The sequence below is a fragment of the Myotis myotis genome, unplaced genomic scaffold (assembly GCF_014108235.1).
Source record: "Myotis myotis isolate mMyoMyo1 unplaced genomic scaffold, mMyoMyo1.p scaffold_m19_p_16, whole genome shotgun sequence".
NCBI classification, from domain to species: Eukaryota; Metazoa; Chordata; class Mammalia; order Chiroptera; family Vespertilionidae; genus Myotis; species Myotis myotis.
The window spans coordinates 48354206-48365676 of record NW_023416320.1 but is presented as its reverse complement, the minus strand read 5'-3'; the positions used below and the strand labels follow the sequence as shown (position 1 = coordinate 48365676).

Sequence of the window (11471 nt, the reverse complement as noted above, 5' to 3'; positions counted from 1 at the left end):
AGCAGGACTGGGGGTGTGTTTCTAAGTTAGGGTTCACAGAACTTACTGATGGATTGAATTGAAAACCTTGAACTAGAGTTAGGATGATTGAAAACATTTTGGTCTTAGGTCTTAGAAAGATGCATGTTATTAAGTGACATCAACTAAACTATGCCACAACAACTGTCTGAGTTTATAAATTCACTGAAAAATGAAGCAGAACAAGACAGAAATAACCAAATGGGTGAAAAAAGTGGCTCCTTTATTTACTCAAGAAACATTGCGGACCTCCCTTTCTGGCCCAGGTGGAGCAGAGGGGCCAGATTTACCTCCACCTGTAATAGCAGAAAAATGGCCAAATGCTGTGAAACGATGGGTTTTAAGACACCGGATCTCAGGGAAATACAGCAGGGACCCCAAGAGAAGGGAAGCAGGTGAGGTGAGCTCAGTGTCTCCGGGCCTCAGAGGGGCACCCGCACCTGCTAGGCATCACACCCTCGCCTCCCTGGGGAGCCTGCCCCACTTCAGGGGAACAGGGGACGCCTCCTCCACACCTTAAAATTCTAAAACCCCACCCCTTACCTGTGGCTCCTGCAGCCACAGGAACTAGCTGAGTCCTGCCGTCACCTCTGTGTACCTCCACGCAACTTTCCCAGTTCTCTGGCACCAGCTTCAACAGCGCCTCCTGTTCCCATCTCTCTGTGCGCTTTCCACCTGCTCCCACTGGTATCTTACGGCTGCTGTGTCAAGCAACGCCCTAGGCCCTTTACACTCAGCCTTAGGGAAGTGAAACAACCCCCCCCCCCCCCCCCCCGCCGCAGGTTGCAGGGATGCTAACGGCACATGCAGAACCCAAGTCTGTCTTCTTATAAAGACGCTGCTCTCATCACTAGCACTGCAGCTGGACAAAGGGCTTGGAAGGCAGGTTGAGACTTCCCGCCTTACTCCTGGAATGATGGCTGAAGCCAGGATGACTTCTAATCATGTGCGACTTTTTACCTTAAAAACATATTGGAGGCTAGAGAAGGCTAAATGTCTGGGGGAATAATTTCATCTCAGGAATCCGATAAATATTATTTCAATGTCTATGATAAGGAATTGGCACTTTCCCCCCAGCCGGTGAGCTCAGTGGTTGGCATTGTCCCGTGAACCAAGAGGTCACCCGTTTGATTCCCCATCAGAGCACACGCCCAGGTTGCGGGCTTGATTGCCAGTGGGGGTCATGCAGGAGGAAGCTGATCGATGTTTTTCTCTCATCAATGTTTCTCTCTCTCTCTCCCTCTCCCTTCTTCTCGCTCTAAAATCTATTTTAAGAAAAGGATCGGCACTTTCTGTTTGTTTTTGGCCGTGGTGTTTGCGGTGACTCTCAAACTCCATGCACACATTCATCAAATGCGGACCCAGGCGCTCTCTCAGAGCCGGGCGTCCTGTGTCTGGCTATCACTGCTTCGTCTCTTCCCTCGAGAAGAATCTGAAACGAGTTTCAAAAGAGTAAAGTCCTTGACTGACTGAGAGCAGCTCCGGTCGGGAGAGTTTTGAATCTGGACTCCAGCTCCCCTCTTGCCTCGCGGCAGGGTGGGCGCGTGCTCTGGTCCTGAGCAGCCAGCTTTCGTTCGTATTTGTTTCCTAGCGAGTTACTGTTTCCTGTACAGACTTGGAGGTGTAGAGGGAGAGCACGCGTAGTGTCTGTAGGTATCCCATCTCTTCCCACTTCTCTATTCCAGCGTTGACCTGCACTCCCACCACCTCGGGACTGGCAGAGGGAAAGCCACGCCTTCCACAGTAGGACCAGCCATGTCATCGAAATGGAGGAGATGCATTACTGAAACGAGCCGTGGTCATACTAGGCAGCACGTACAGGTAAGATAAAAAGAAATCTGGGGCTTTGCTTCTAGCCTGGGCAGTGACAATAAATGCCCCATAAATGGCTAGAATACTGGGCAACGTGCATGAAGCAGCACTTTCCAGATATTGGGGTACAAGAAATACAGGACCAGGGGGCCTTAGAGAAAGGGAACGCTTGAGGTGAGCTCCCACCATCGCCCCAGTTTTCTGCTTGGGGCCACGACCCTGAGGGGTGTGTGGGGAGGGATCCCCAGGAGAGCACAGCGGCCGTACTGAGTTGAGACCAGTTGAAGTGTAAGGGGTTTGAGGCCCCTGGAAGATGTGGGGCAGGGTTTTGGAGAAGAAAGATCTACAGAAAAAAAAGAGCTCTAGAAATCTGTGCTAAAGGGCTCCCTTATTCTTGGCAACATCTTCAGCAGGTGTGGAGAGAATGCCCACAGGGCTGGAAACTGAACCACTCTGAGCCCATACAGGGGAGGGAACTGCTCAGCCTCCTGCCAGCTAGAGGGGCATCACTGGCACTCAACCAGGACATTCAGGCGAGACCAAGACGGGTCCTGTTCGGTACCAAAGTAAAGGTGAGGTCAGACCCACCTTGACCAGACTTAAACTCAAGCCTTGTACGGAGTAAGTGAGCTGCCAATAACTTAAAATGTCCTAAGAACAAAACCCAATCCTCTTTGAGGAAGACGAGATGAGGCACTCACAAAGCTCCACTTGCAAGGTCCATGCATTCCATCAAATTAGGGATGAAAAGAGGGAGAAACTCTGTCAATAGAAACAGATCCAGGAATGACAGAATGAGCAGAACCTCTAAGATTGCTTTAAAACATAAGTATGCTGAAATGCACAAGGATTTAATGAAAACTGAGCATAATGGAAGATAAAACTTCTGGAAATAAAAAGTACAACATCCAAAATTAACACTTGCTGGATGAAATTAAGAACGTATGAGAAACCGCAGAAGCAAAGATTAGTGAACGTGAAGACATAGCAATAGAATCTACCGGGCCTGAAGCACAGAGGAACGGAGACTGGAAATGGCTTTTGGCCACAGAGAGCTCCTGGCTCCAGTTCAGACTCTGCCCAGCAGGGGAGGCAGCCACAGCCCAGTGACAATTTGGTTGGGGTACACTCATTCCAGATGGGGCCACAGCTCTGCGTCTCCTGCAGTGGGGTGGGCGCATGCCCAGGTCCCGAACAAAGGGGTAAGCTGTACTTAACGAGAACAACCTTAGAACTGACTATGCAGTGGTACAAAAACTCCGATTCATGCAAATTCCTTCTGTGAAAACTATTTAAAAGGAAAAATTCAATGTTCTTTTATGTTTATTTTCCATACAAAGGCTTCCTATAAATTCTTGTAATATAATATAAATTCTCATAATATAAAGTTTATAAAATAAATTGATATATAAACATGTTATTGAGCAACAAACCGCTTTTGTAAAATAAGTAAGCTCCAACAGGGTAGGGACTTTTGTTGTGTTTGGTCCACGGTTGATCCGATACTTTTTCAGGACGGAGAATTCTAGTAAACTTCCTAGACAAACAATGCCGCCGGACAGAGCCTTTGGATTGTTTCCTAGTTATTTGCTAACTCGTGGCCCCTGGAATATTTCTCCTGTCGCTTTCTTCGTTTCCTGTTTGTTCTCTGGTCCCCACCCTTTCCTGCTTTCCTTTCCCACAGAGCAAACTCTAGGACAAACAAAAATATCAGGTCAAGAAAACGTACGGCATCAAATACGCATAATTTGCAGTTGCAAGTTTCATTAATATTCAGTTATTCAGCAACTAAGAAAAGGTGAAATTCGTGGTGGGCCACTGCGGGTCACCAATCTTCTGGGGAGAGGATGAGGTTCCTCTTTGCCTGCGCCCCGTTTGTCTGGAGTGAGGAGTGGAGCTGTGTGCGGGGTGGCTCGCTGCCAGGGTTGTGCTCGCTCGGGCTGCCCGGACACCCCTGCCTCCAGCGGGCTTCTCTGTGCAAAGAAATGCCCATTCGGGAGGTTCATGCTCTCTGTCCAGCTTCCAACCTGAATGCCACAAAGCTCAGGAGCCCGAGTTCACAATAAGAGGATAGCAGATAAATTCAACAAGAGCAACCGGAGACCCGAAAGTCGACCATGAGGTACTATTGCAGGAGGCCTCTACCTGGAGCATGCCCACGCCTTATCTGGGGTGTGAATGTATTACTTTCTTTCTCCAAAACGCTCAGGGTCCCCCAGAGACAGGCCACCCAGGGAAGAACGGGCAGTGGCGCCCGTCCCGGGCCAACCCCCTGGCCCTGCCTCCGAGGCCCCCTTTCTCTGACTTCCCAGTGAGCTGCCAGCAACCCAGCCAGGCTCTCCTGCCCCAGCCCTTCCTTGTGCCACTGTCCCAGCTGTGGTAAATGTACTCTCAAAATAAAAAGAAAAGAAGAGATGATATTTAAGCATTGCCTCGTCCCAGCATGAAGGCTCAGGCTGATTGCTCATTGAAGCCCTGCACTGAGAGGCTGAGACCAGGGCCTAGGCCTGTGAGGCCGCTGACAGCCCTGACTTCAAGGGAGGTGCTTTTTGGCAGGTAGTTGAGTGCTACCTGCTTCAGTGGCAAATCCACCGCTTACCGCGTTCCCTTCACCTGGGGCACCGGAGGGCTGGCCTGCTGATTGCACGCCTCTCTCACTGACCTTTCACCACATTATTTCCTCTGTGAGCCCCAGACCAGGTATTTCAACTTAGCATTTTTTGGTTGTTTAATTAAAATCTCCTGTTTTTAGGAAATACTTTATACACTTTCTGAATTGAGAAGTCTAGAGAGCTGGGCACTGCGTTAACTACATTCAGCGACTAAAAACCAAATTCCGGAGTTCATGCCTGTGAGAGCCTGAGCTTGAATTCTGTGCGTAGCAGGCTTTTGGGAGGATCTGTCTCACAATCACTGCACATGCACATTGACGGGATTAGAAAATGGTTTGGAAACGGTGGTTTACATAGTGTTGGTCAACATCATTGTCAGCAACAAGAACAGTCCCTCCTCTCAGGTGGAAGTCACACACAGACTGCAGAAAGGTCCTCACCACAAAACCCATGCTACACGGGCCAGTCAGTCCTGGGACCACAGATGCTTCTCCAGGCAGAGAAGGGAGGGAGGGGGCGGGGACAGGTTCATGGAGGGGATGGGTCATAAATGAGAAGGGGTTGGAGAAGCATTTTGGGGGGAGGCAGTGATATAACCATAGAGAAGCAGGAATGAGTCATCAATAATGATTGAGGGAAAAAGCGAATAATTAAATGACAAGTCTCCTAACCATGAGAGACAGGAAGAGATATCAGATCTAGCCTCCTGGCTTTAGGGAGGTAAGCTCTTATTATCCCATTTTGCAGATGAAACAACTGAGGCCAGAGTATCTGGAAAGGTTAAATGAGGTGACTAAGTCCTTAGTCCAGTGATTCCCCCCAAACTTTCAGAAGAGAGTTTTAAACCTGTAGATTGCTGGGCTCAAATCCTAGGGAGTCTGACCTGGCAAGTGGGGGCGAGGCCTGGAATTTCCTTTTTTTTTTTCACAGGATGCTCAGATGATCCCCAAATTTGAGAACCTCATTTGGGAGACAGTGGTTTGATATACGAGGCAATCGGGGAACATCCTGTACCATTTCTCATCTTACCCGCTAGTCCTGATAAGTTTTCATCAACTCTGGATGGGTGGACAAATACTTGGTTTATCTCATCACTAGCTATTTTTATCCTTTTTTCCTACTTTTCAAAAATTCCATTACAGGCAGAAAGAGGCCCACCGTCATTGCCCAGGAATCTGGAAGGATCTGCATGTAGCGGCTCCAGGCCCTCAGTGTAAGGCCCAGAGGTGCCCCCTGGAAGAGCTGGCACATTGCAGAGTGCAGGACCCCGACCCAGCCCAGCGAGAGTCCTGGCTGCCCTGCTGCCTCCGGGGCTGGTGCAGTGTTTTAACACCCGTCTTAGGTGAGCATCTGGGTCCCGGGCCAGTAAGATGCCCCCTAAGTATGTTACACTCTCTAAAACTATGAAGACAACACGAAGTTAGAATATAACTACAATGAGGACTTGATTAAACCCATCAGAGGTAAGAGCAAAATGATACACATCTAAGATACGTAAGCCACTTTCCTAGTTACAGGGAAGTAGGGCCCTCAGCCCAGCTCCCCAGAAAGGCAAACATCCTCTTTCCCAGCGTCCTTTGGTCCCTGACGTTGATCAGAGAGTGGGGACACCGAAGCAGTGCCCTGCCATCCCCTCCCCCGAGGCTGACCTGGGACAATTAACAGGAGGGCTCAGGGGTGGGGGGGCTGGGGTGGGGGGACTATAATCATTTTGCTCCCTCTTGTTTCTCTTCCTCTGTAGGCAGCAGAGGTTTGGGGCTGTGTGTCTTCCACTTGGGAAGACTGCACATTGGGGAAGCTTTTAAAAGCACAGTGGGGCCTGCGGAAGGAAACACGGAGTTGCCGGCCTGTCTCATCTGGGACCAGGCTCTCGGGGAAGGAAAGGCCCCTTGGAAGTTCCCGCCTTTCCTAGTGTAGCTCCTCGGGGCGCCAGGGCGGGCAGATGGTGCTGGGCAGGGAGCATGCATGGTTGATCGTACTTCATGCCCGTTGGGTCCTGGGCAGAGAGCTGGGCAGCCACATTCAGAGCTGGATTCCAGGCAGGAAGTGTCCTGTGGGACACCGTTCACAAACCATGCTGCTCAGGGCCAGTGAGACGGCTGGTGGGGAGCAGAGGGGAAGAGGACACCTATCTCTGAAAAACAGCCAATGGTAGTAACTGATCCAGCGGGACAGAACGAAGCAGGAAAACCCGGGGGGTACAGATCACGACGGCCCCTCTGTGTGGTCCTGTCCAATGGGGTTAACTGCTGGCGCCCCCTTGATCCATCCTAATTCACCCTCTTCAATGAGCATTACATGCGTTGGCCTTCTAATTGATCTCCTAGTCTCAGGGCCAGTCACTCCCCAAACGAAGCCGCTCGCAGCTGGCATGACCTCAGGAACCCTTGAGTCTGGTTTTGTAATCACTGACCCTACTGGAAAGACTTGAGTTTCCTGGCATACGCCTCTCTGACCTGCAGCTCTAGATCCACCTGCTCAGGTGCCCGCCCTGCACACACCTTGTACACTCACCTCCACCCTCCCACACACTTCAAGCATGAAAATGTGCTCTTTATTTTATTTTTTAAAAAATATATTTTATTGATTTTTTACAGAGAGGAAGGGAGAGAGACAGAGAGTTAGAAACATCGATGGGAGAGAAACATCGATCAGCCGCCTCCTGCACATCTCCCACTGGGGATGTGCCCGCAACCCAGGCACATGCCCTTGACCGGAATCGAACCTGGGACCCCTCAGTCGGCAGGACGACGCTCTATCCACTGAGCCAAACCGGTTTCGGCTATTTTATTTTTTAAAAAAGAATCACCACATGCCTATTCCTATCCACACCCCCTAGAGTACCCTACCCGCCTCATGTCTGACAAACCTGGGCTAGTCGGCCATACTCAGTTCCAGTGGCACCTTCTCAGAAGTCTTTCTTGGCTCTGAGAATGGAATGGTCCTTCCCTAATATTTATGGACTAAATAGTTCTAGATTGCAGTTGGATTTTTCTTTTGAAGACTTTCCTGGAATTTCCAGGTCAAATGGGTGAGCAGCCCTGTTATAGGCAGGCCTGTGCTTCACAATGAATCTCCTCCTGGTCTCCCCGGACGAAGAGATGGTGCCCACGTGTCCTTGGACTGTTCTTCTCGCATGAACGTTAGGACAATAGGAATGACGAGAAGGCTCCGATTCCACCTTAGGCAGAAGTGTACCCTCTTTTGTACTTGCAAGTTCTACTTGTTCAACCTACTTGTCAGTTAAAGCGAAACCTTGGAGCTATCACCATTACTCACCCCTTGGAAAGTTTCCAAAAGCATCTTTTCACCATTTAGACACCAGTAAGGTCTCCTCCAATGTCTTCAGCAGAGTTTCTTATGGAGCATGAGCTTTATAGGCAGCCCCAGGGGAGTTCACTGGACCAGGAGGAAGTTAGTGGGACCAGACCCACGGGAAGTGATGACTGACGGCAGAGGGTTCTGCGGACTGTCTCCCCTCAACTCCCCAGTCTCATTTACCTCACATCGACTATTTCTACTGCAGCTAACAGGCCTGCGTTCTGATACGGTGGACAAGAAGGACCCAGGAATCCAGTTTTTCATTGTTTTTGAAATTTATAACAGTTGTTTATTATTTAATTCACCCACAGTTCTTCCCACCTCAATTCTTCTGCTGCCCAAGCAGGCCCATTGTTGGATTAGATCCTTTTTAGGCCCAACCAACCTCACGCACTCTGGCTGATGAGCAAGTGGACACACGAGATCCTGGATTTTTGAACTGGAAGCACAGGCCTTGTGTGGTTGAAGGGAGTTCCCCTTGCTCCTCAGGCAAGTGGGAGAGGAGCTGGGAAAGGGCTCTGATGCCAGTGATTAGAGCAAAGCAATTCTTTGTCCCACGTCAGGTGTCTTCTGCCAACTGCACACCTAGCGATGCCTCAGGTACAAGTGCTGTGGCCCTCCCTCTGCCCCAGCTTCCTCAGGGCCCCTGCTCAGCAACAAGGTGTGAGAAGGAACGTCCTCTTCTACTTTGGCCTCTTTGCTTTTCAAAATCTTTCTTTAGTAATTCAGTTCAATAAAATGGCCACTCAGCCCGCCCCTTGTCCTTGCACCAGCAAAGGGTTGTACCTATTTCATTTATTTCAGCAGCAGCAGGTAATTTACCAGGAAGCCGGATAGGCCCTGGTGCCCCAATCCGATGACGTCCAGCCAGGGGAGGGTGCGCTGGGTCCAGACTTCCCGCTGGCCCAGACCTGTAGCTCTATGGAGGGACGAGGTCTCAAAGGCTGTGTTATAAAAGGTGCCCACGCCAGTGGGTGATTGTTGAGTTTAAGACCCCCTTGTCCAGTGGCCTTTGCGGGGGTTTGCTCAGGCTTGATGCCTGTCTGCCTCCAGGGGACTCTGTAGCCCGGTGGGTCTGCAGGTTGGATTGCTCCCAGCCGCCCCGGTGCCTGTGAAGCAGGAGTTCCCTCCAGGAACCACTGTTCCACTCAGGGGTTAGCGAAAAGAAGCAGAGGGGCAGAGAGAGTGGCCTATTTGAGGCTCAGCAGAGGCCTGTCTGGGGTTAGTCGCAAAGCTCTTGCACACCCACCCCCCTGAACCTGCACCTGCACAAGACCAGCGCTACAGGCAGAGATGGACGCACGCCCGTCAGGACCAGATTCCCGGCCCTTGGCGCTGGATAGCAGGGAGAGTCCCAGTGAATAGAGCAGAGACGGACAGATGCTCCTGCCCCCCAGCTATTTCAGCAGTTCCCGGCTGGCCTGGCCCGAGGGGTCTCCCCGGCTCGCCTGCCTGTCTTTCCCCAGCATGAGTTCGGCTCCAGCTTCTACTGAGTGCTGGAATGGATTTCATAAAAGGCAAATCGTGCTTCTCCAGGATTTGTCATCTTCAGATCTCTACAGCAAATATGTCAAACTCTAAGGCTACCACGGGCCAAATAAACAAGGTTTAAGTTTCTGTGGGCCGCAAAAAAACAAATGCTTCAATGTTCATAGAAACATAGGCTTATTCATAGAGACATGCTGAATACAAAGGGCTGAAGTAAATGGGTAATCATTCACATAAAATAATAGAACATTTTAATAAAAATTAATATTTTTTCTTGAACATTAACTTACCAGACACTGAATAACTGCACAAATTAATAAGCGTAACGCAAATAAACCTATTTTTCTTCTTCTCTGAAAGCAAAATATTTCCTGTTGCGCACACCAAACAAGTCAGTCCAAGACTAATGACGTGGCCACCGGCTGCTAAAATATTCGCTGCTAATAATAGTGGAGAGAAATGGTGCGCCTGCGTGTAAGGCGCAGAAGGGAAATGAATGAATGCAACACAATTATAGTAATCAGTCATTAGCGAACGTTGTAGTTCGTTATTAATAATTATGTATAACAGGATGTTATGAAAATTAAGTTATGAAATTTTTATTAAAACGTTTCTTACATACTGTTATATTGGTTGGGCCGCAAAAATATTTGTTGTGGGCCGCATGCAGCCCGTGGACCATGAATTTGACATGCTTGTTCTACAGCTTAGAATCTCCTCTTAACCTACCCCTGCACGTCCTCGGAAGGGGTGTCCCGGGGGTTTTCACGGAGCCTTCACTCATTCCTGTTGGGCCTTCGCCCCGAGTCACGTGGTCTGCCAGCCTCATCCTTCCCACGACTGTCGGCTGGACCCTCAACATCCAACCTGGGACTGAAAGATGATGCTTCCTGTCAGGACTCTGCGACCTTCCAGGCAGAGCACGAGGCCTCTGGACCTTGCGCACACCTGCCCCGCCCCTCCCTTGGCCCTGGCAGCATTCCTGACTGTGAAGCCTGGTCTTCCTGAGACTGTAACCACGTTTCAGTGTTATCACCACTAACATTAATAAAAGCAAAATTTCTCGTAGCCGCTGTTATGTACTAGCTAACTACCACTGCTCTATGAGGTTTATCTCACTGGTCCGTTTAACTCCTATAGAAAGAGCAAGTGAGTGTGGGACTGTCTGACTTAACGTGAGGCACTTTGCATGCAGTGGGCACTGAGTAAGTACTGGCTGAGTGAGTAAATCATCGTGTGCTGCTATAAATGAATAAAGATGCCAGCTCTTCAGAAGGTTGCTAATTACTAAGCTGTGGCTGTTGTCAATTACCAAGTGCCCTGCAAAGCGTTTTCTGGACAGTATTTCCATTTACGGAGAGAAAAAAAGGCACGAGGAGTGGATTTTATCCTCTTAAAAAATGCTTCCTCAACAGCAAGCAAAAATATAAATTTTTTAATATATTAATTTAAAAACATCAAAGAGCCTACATACTACATGTAAAAGTACCATAAAGTACCATTAGCCTTCTTCTAATACTTAAGATGTTTCATCTGCATTTCCAAGTCATACCATTGGGCAGGTATCCAACAGTTAACAGGAATGATGTCCTCTTAAGAAGATCCATCCGCTAAGGTTTTATGTAACATGTTTTTGCAGCTCTGAGAGGTGGGCTGCCCTCTGGACTACTGCTCTGTGGGTTTCGGAGAGAGTGCTATTTTTGAATAGAGACAATGCGTGGACCAGAATAAAAAGCATGGAAGTGGGAAGCGAGACTTTCATTGACTTGATTTAAAATAGTCCGTGTCCTGCAGCCCCGAGGAGCTTAAAGTGTGTCAGAGGACACGGGGAGCCACTTCGATGGGAGTGAGGACAATGGCACGGGGCGTGATTTGGGAAGAAGCAAGGGTGACATTTGCAGAATTTGGCACGATAACTAGGGGAAAGGGCGAGGGCTGAAGTGGCTGCTTCCAAGTTTTAGGGCGACTGGGAATTGAGGCCCTGGAGAAACTCGGGTGAAGGGAAATGTGCGCTGGCCACGCGGGGGCTGCTCGGGCGCCTGCCCTTGCCGGCTCATAGTGCTGAAAGGAGGCTGACTTCTTCCTTTGGCCAAACCAGGAAAAACACAAAAAAACCACACACACATTTTATGAAACTCACACACAGCATGGCGAGGCACAAAGGGCAAAATACGTATTTTACAATAGATGCTTTCCCCTAAGCCAGAACTCTTTTCCTTG

General features: G+C 49.4%; 1 long non-coding RNA gene across 1 annotated transcript; it reads left to right on the top strand.

The window, feature by feature from the left end:
* Nucleotides 1–807: 807 nt before the first annotated feature.
* On the top strand, nucleotides 808–7109 carry LOC118670538. The gene is made up of 3 exons (XR_004972370.1): nucleotides 808–1839; nucleotides 5585–5905; nucleotides 6184–7109. It is a non-coding gene; the product is annotated as an uncharacterized LOC118670538 (long non-coding RNA).
* The last annotated feature ends 4362 nt before the right edge of the window (nucleotides 7110–11471 follow it).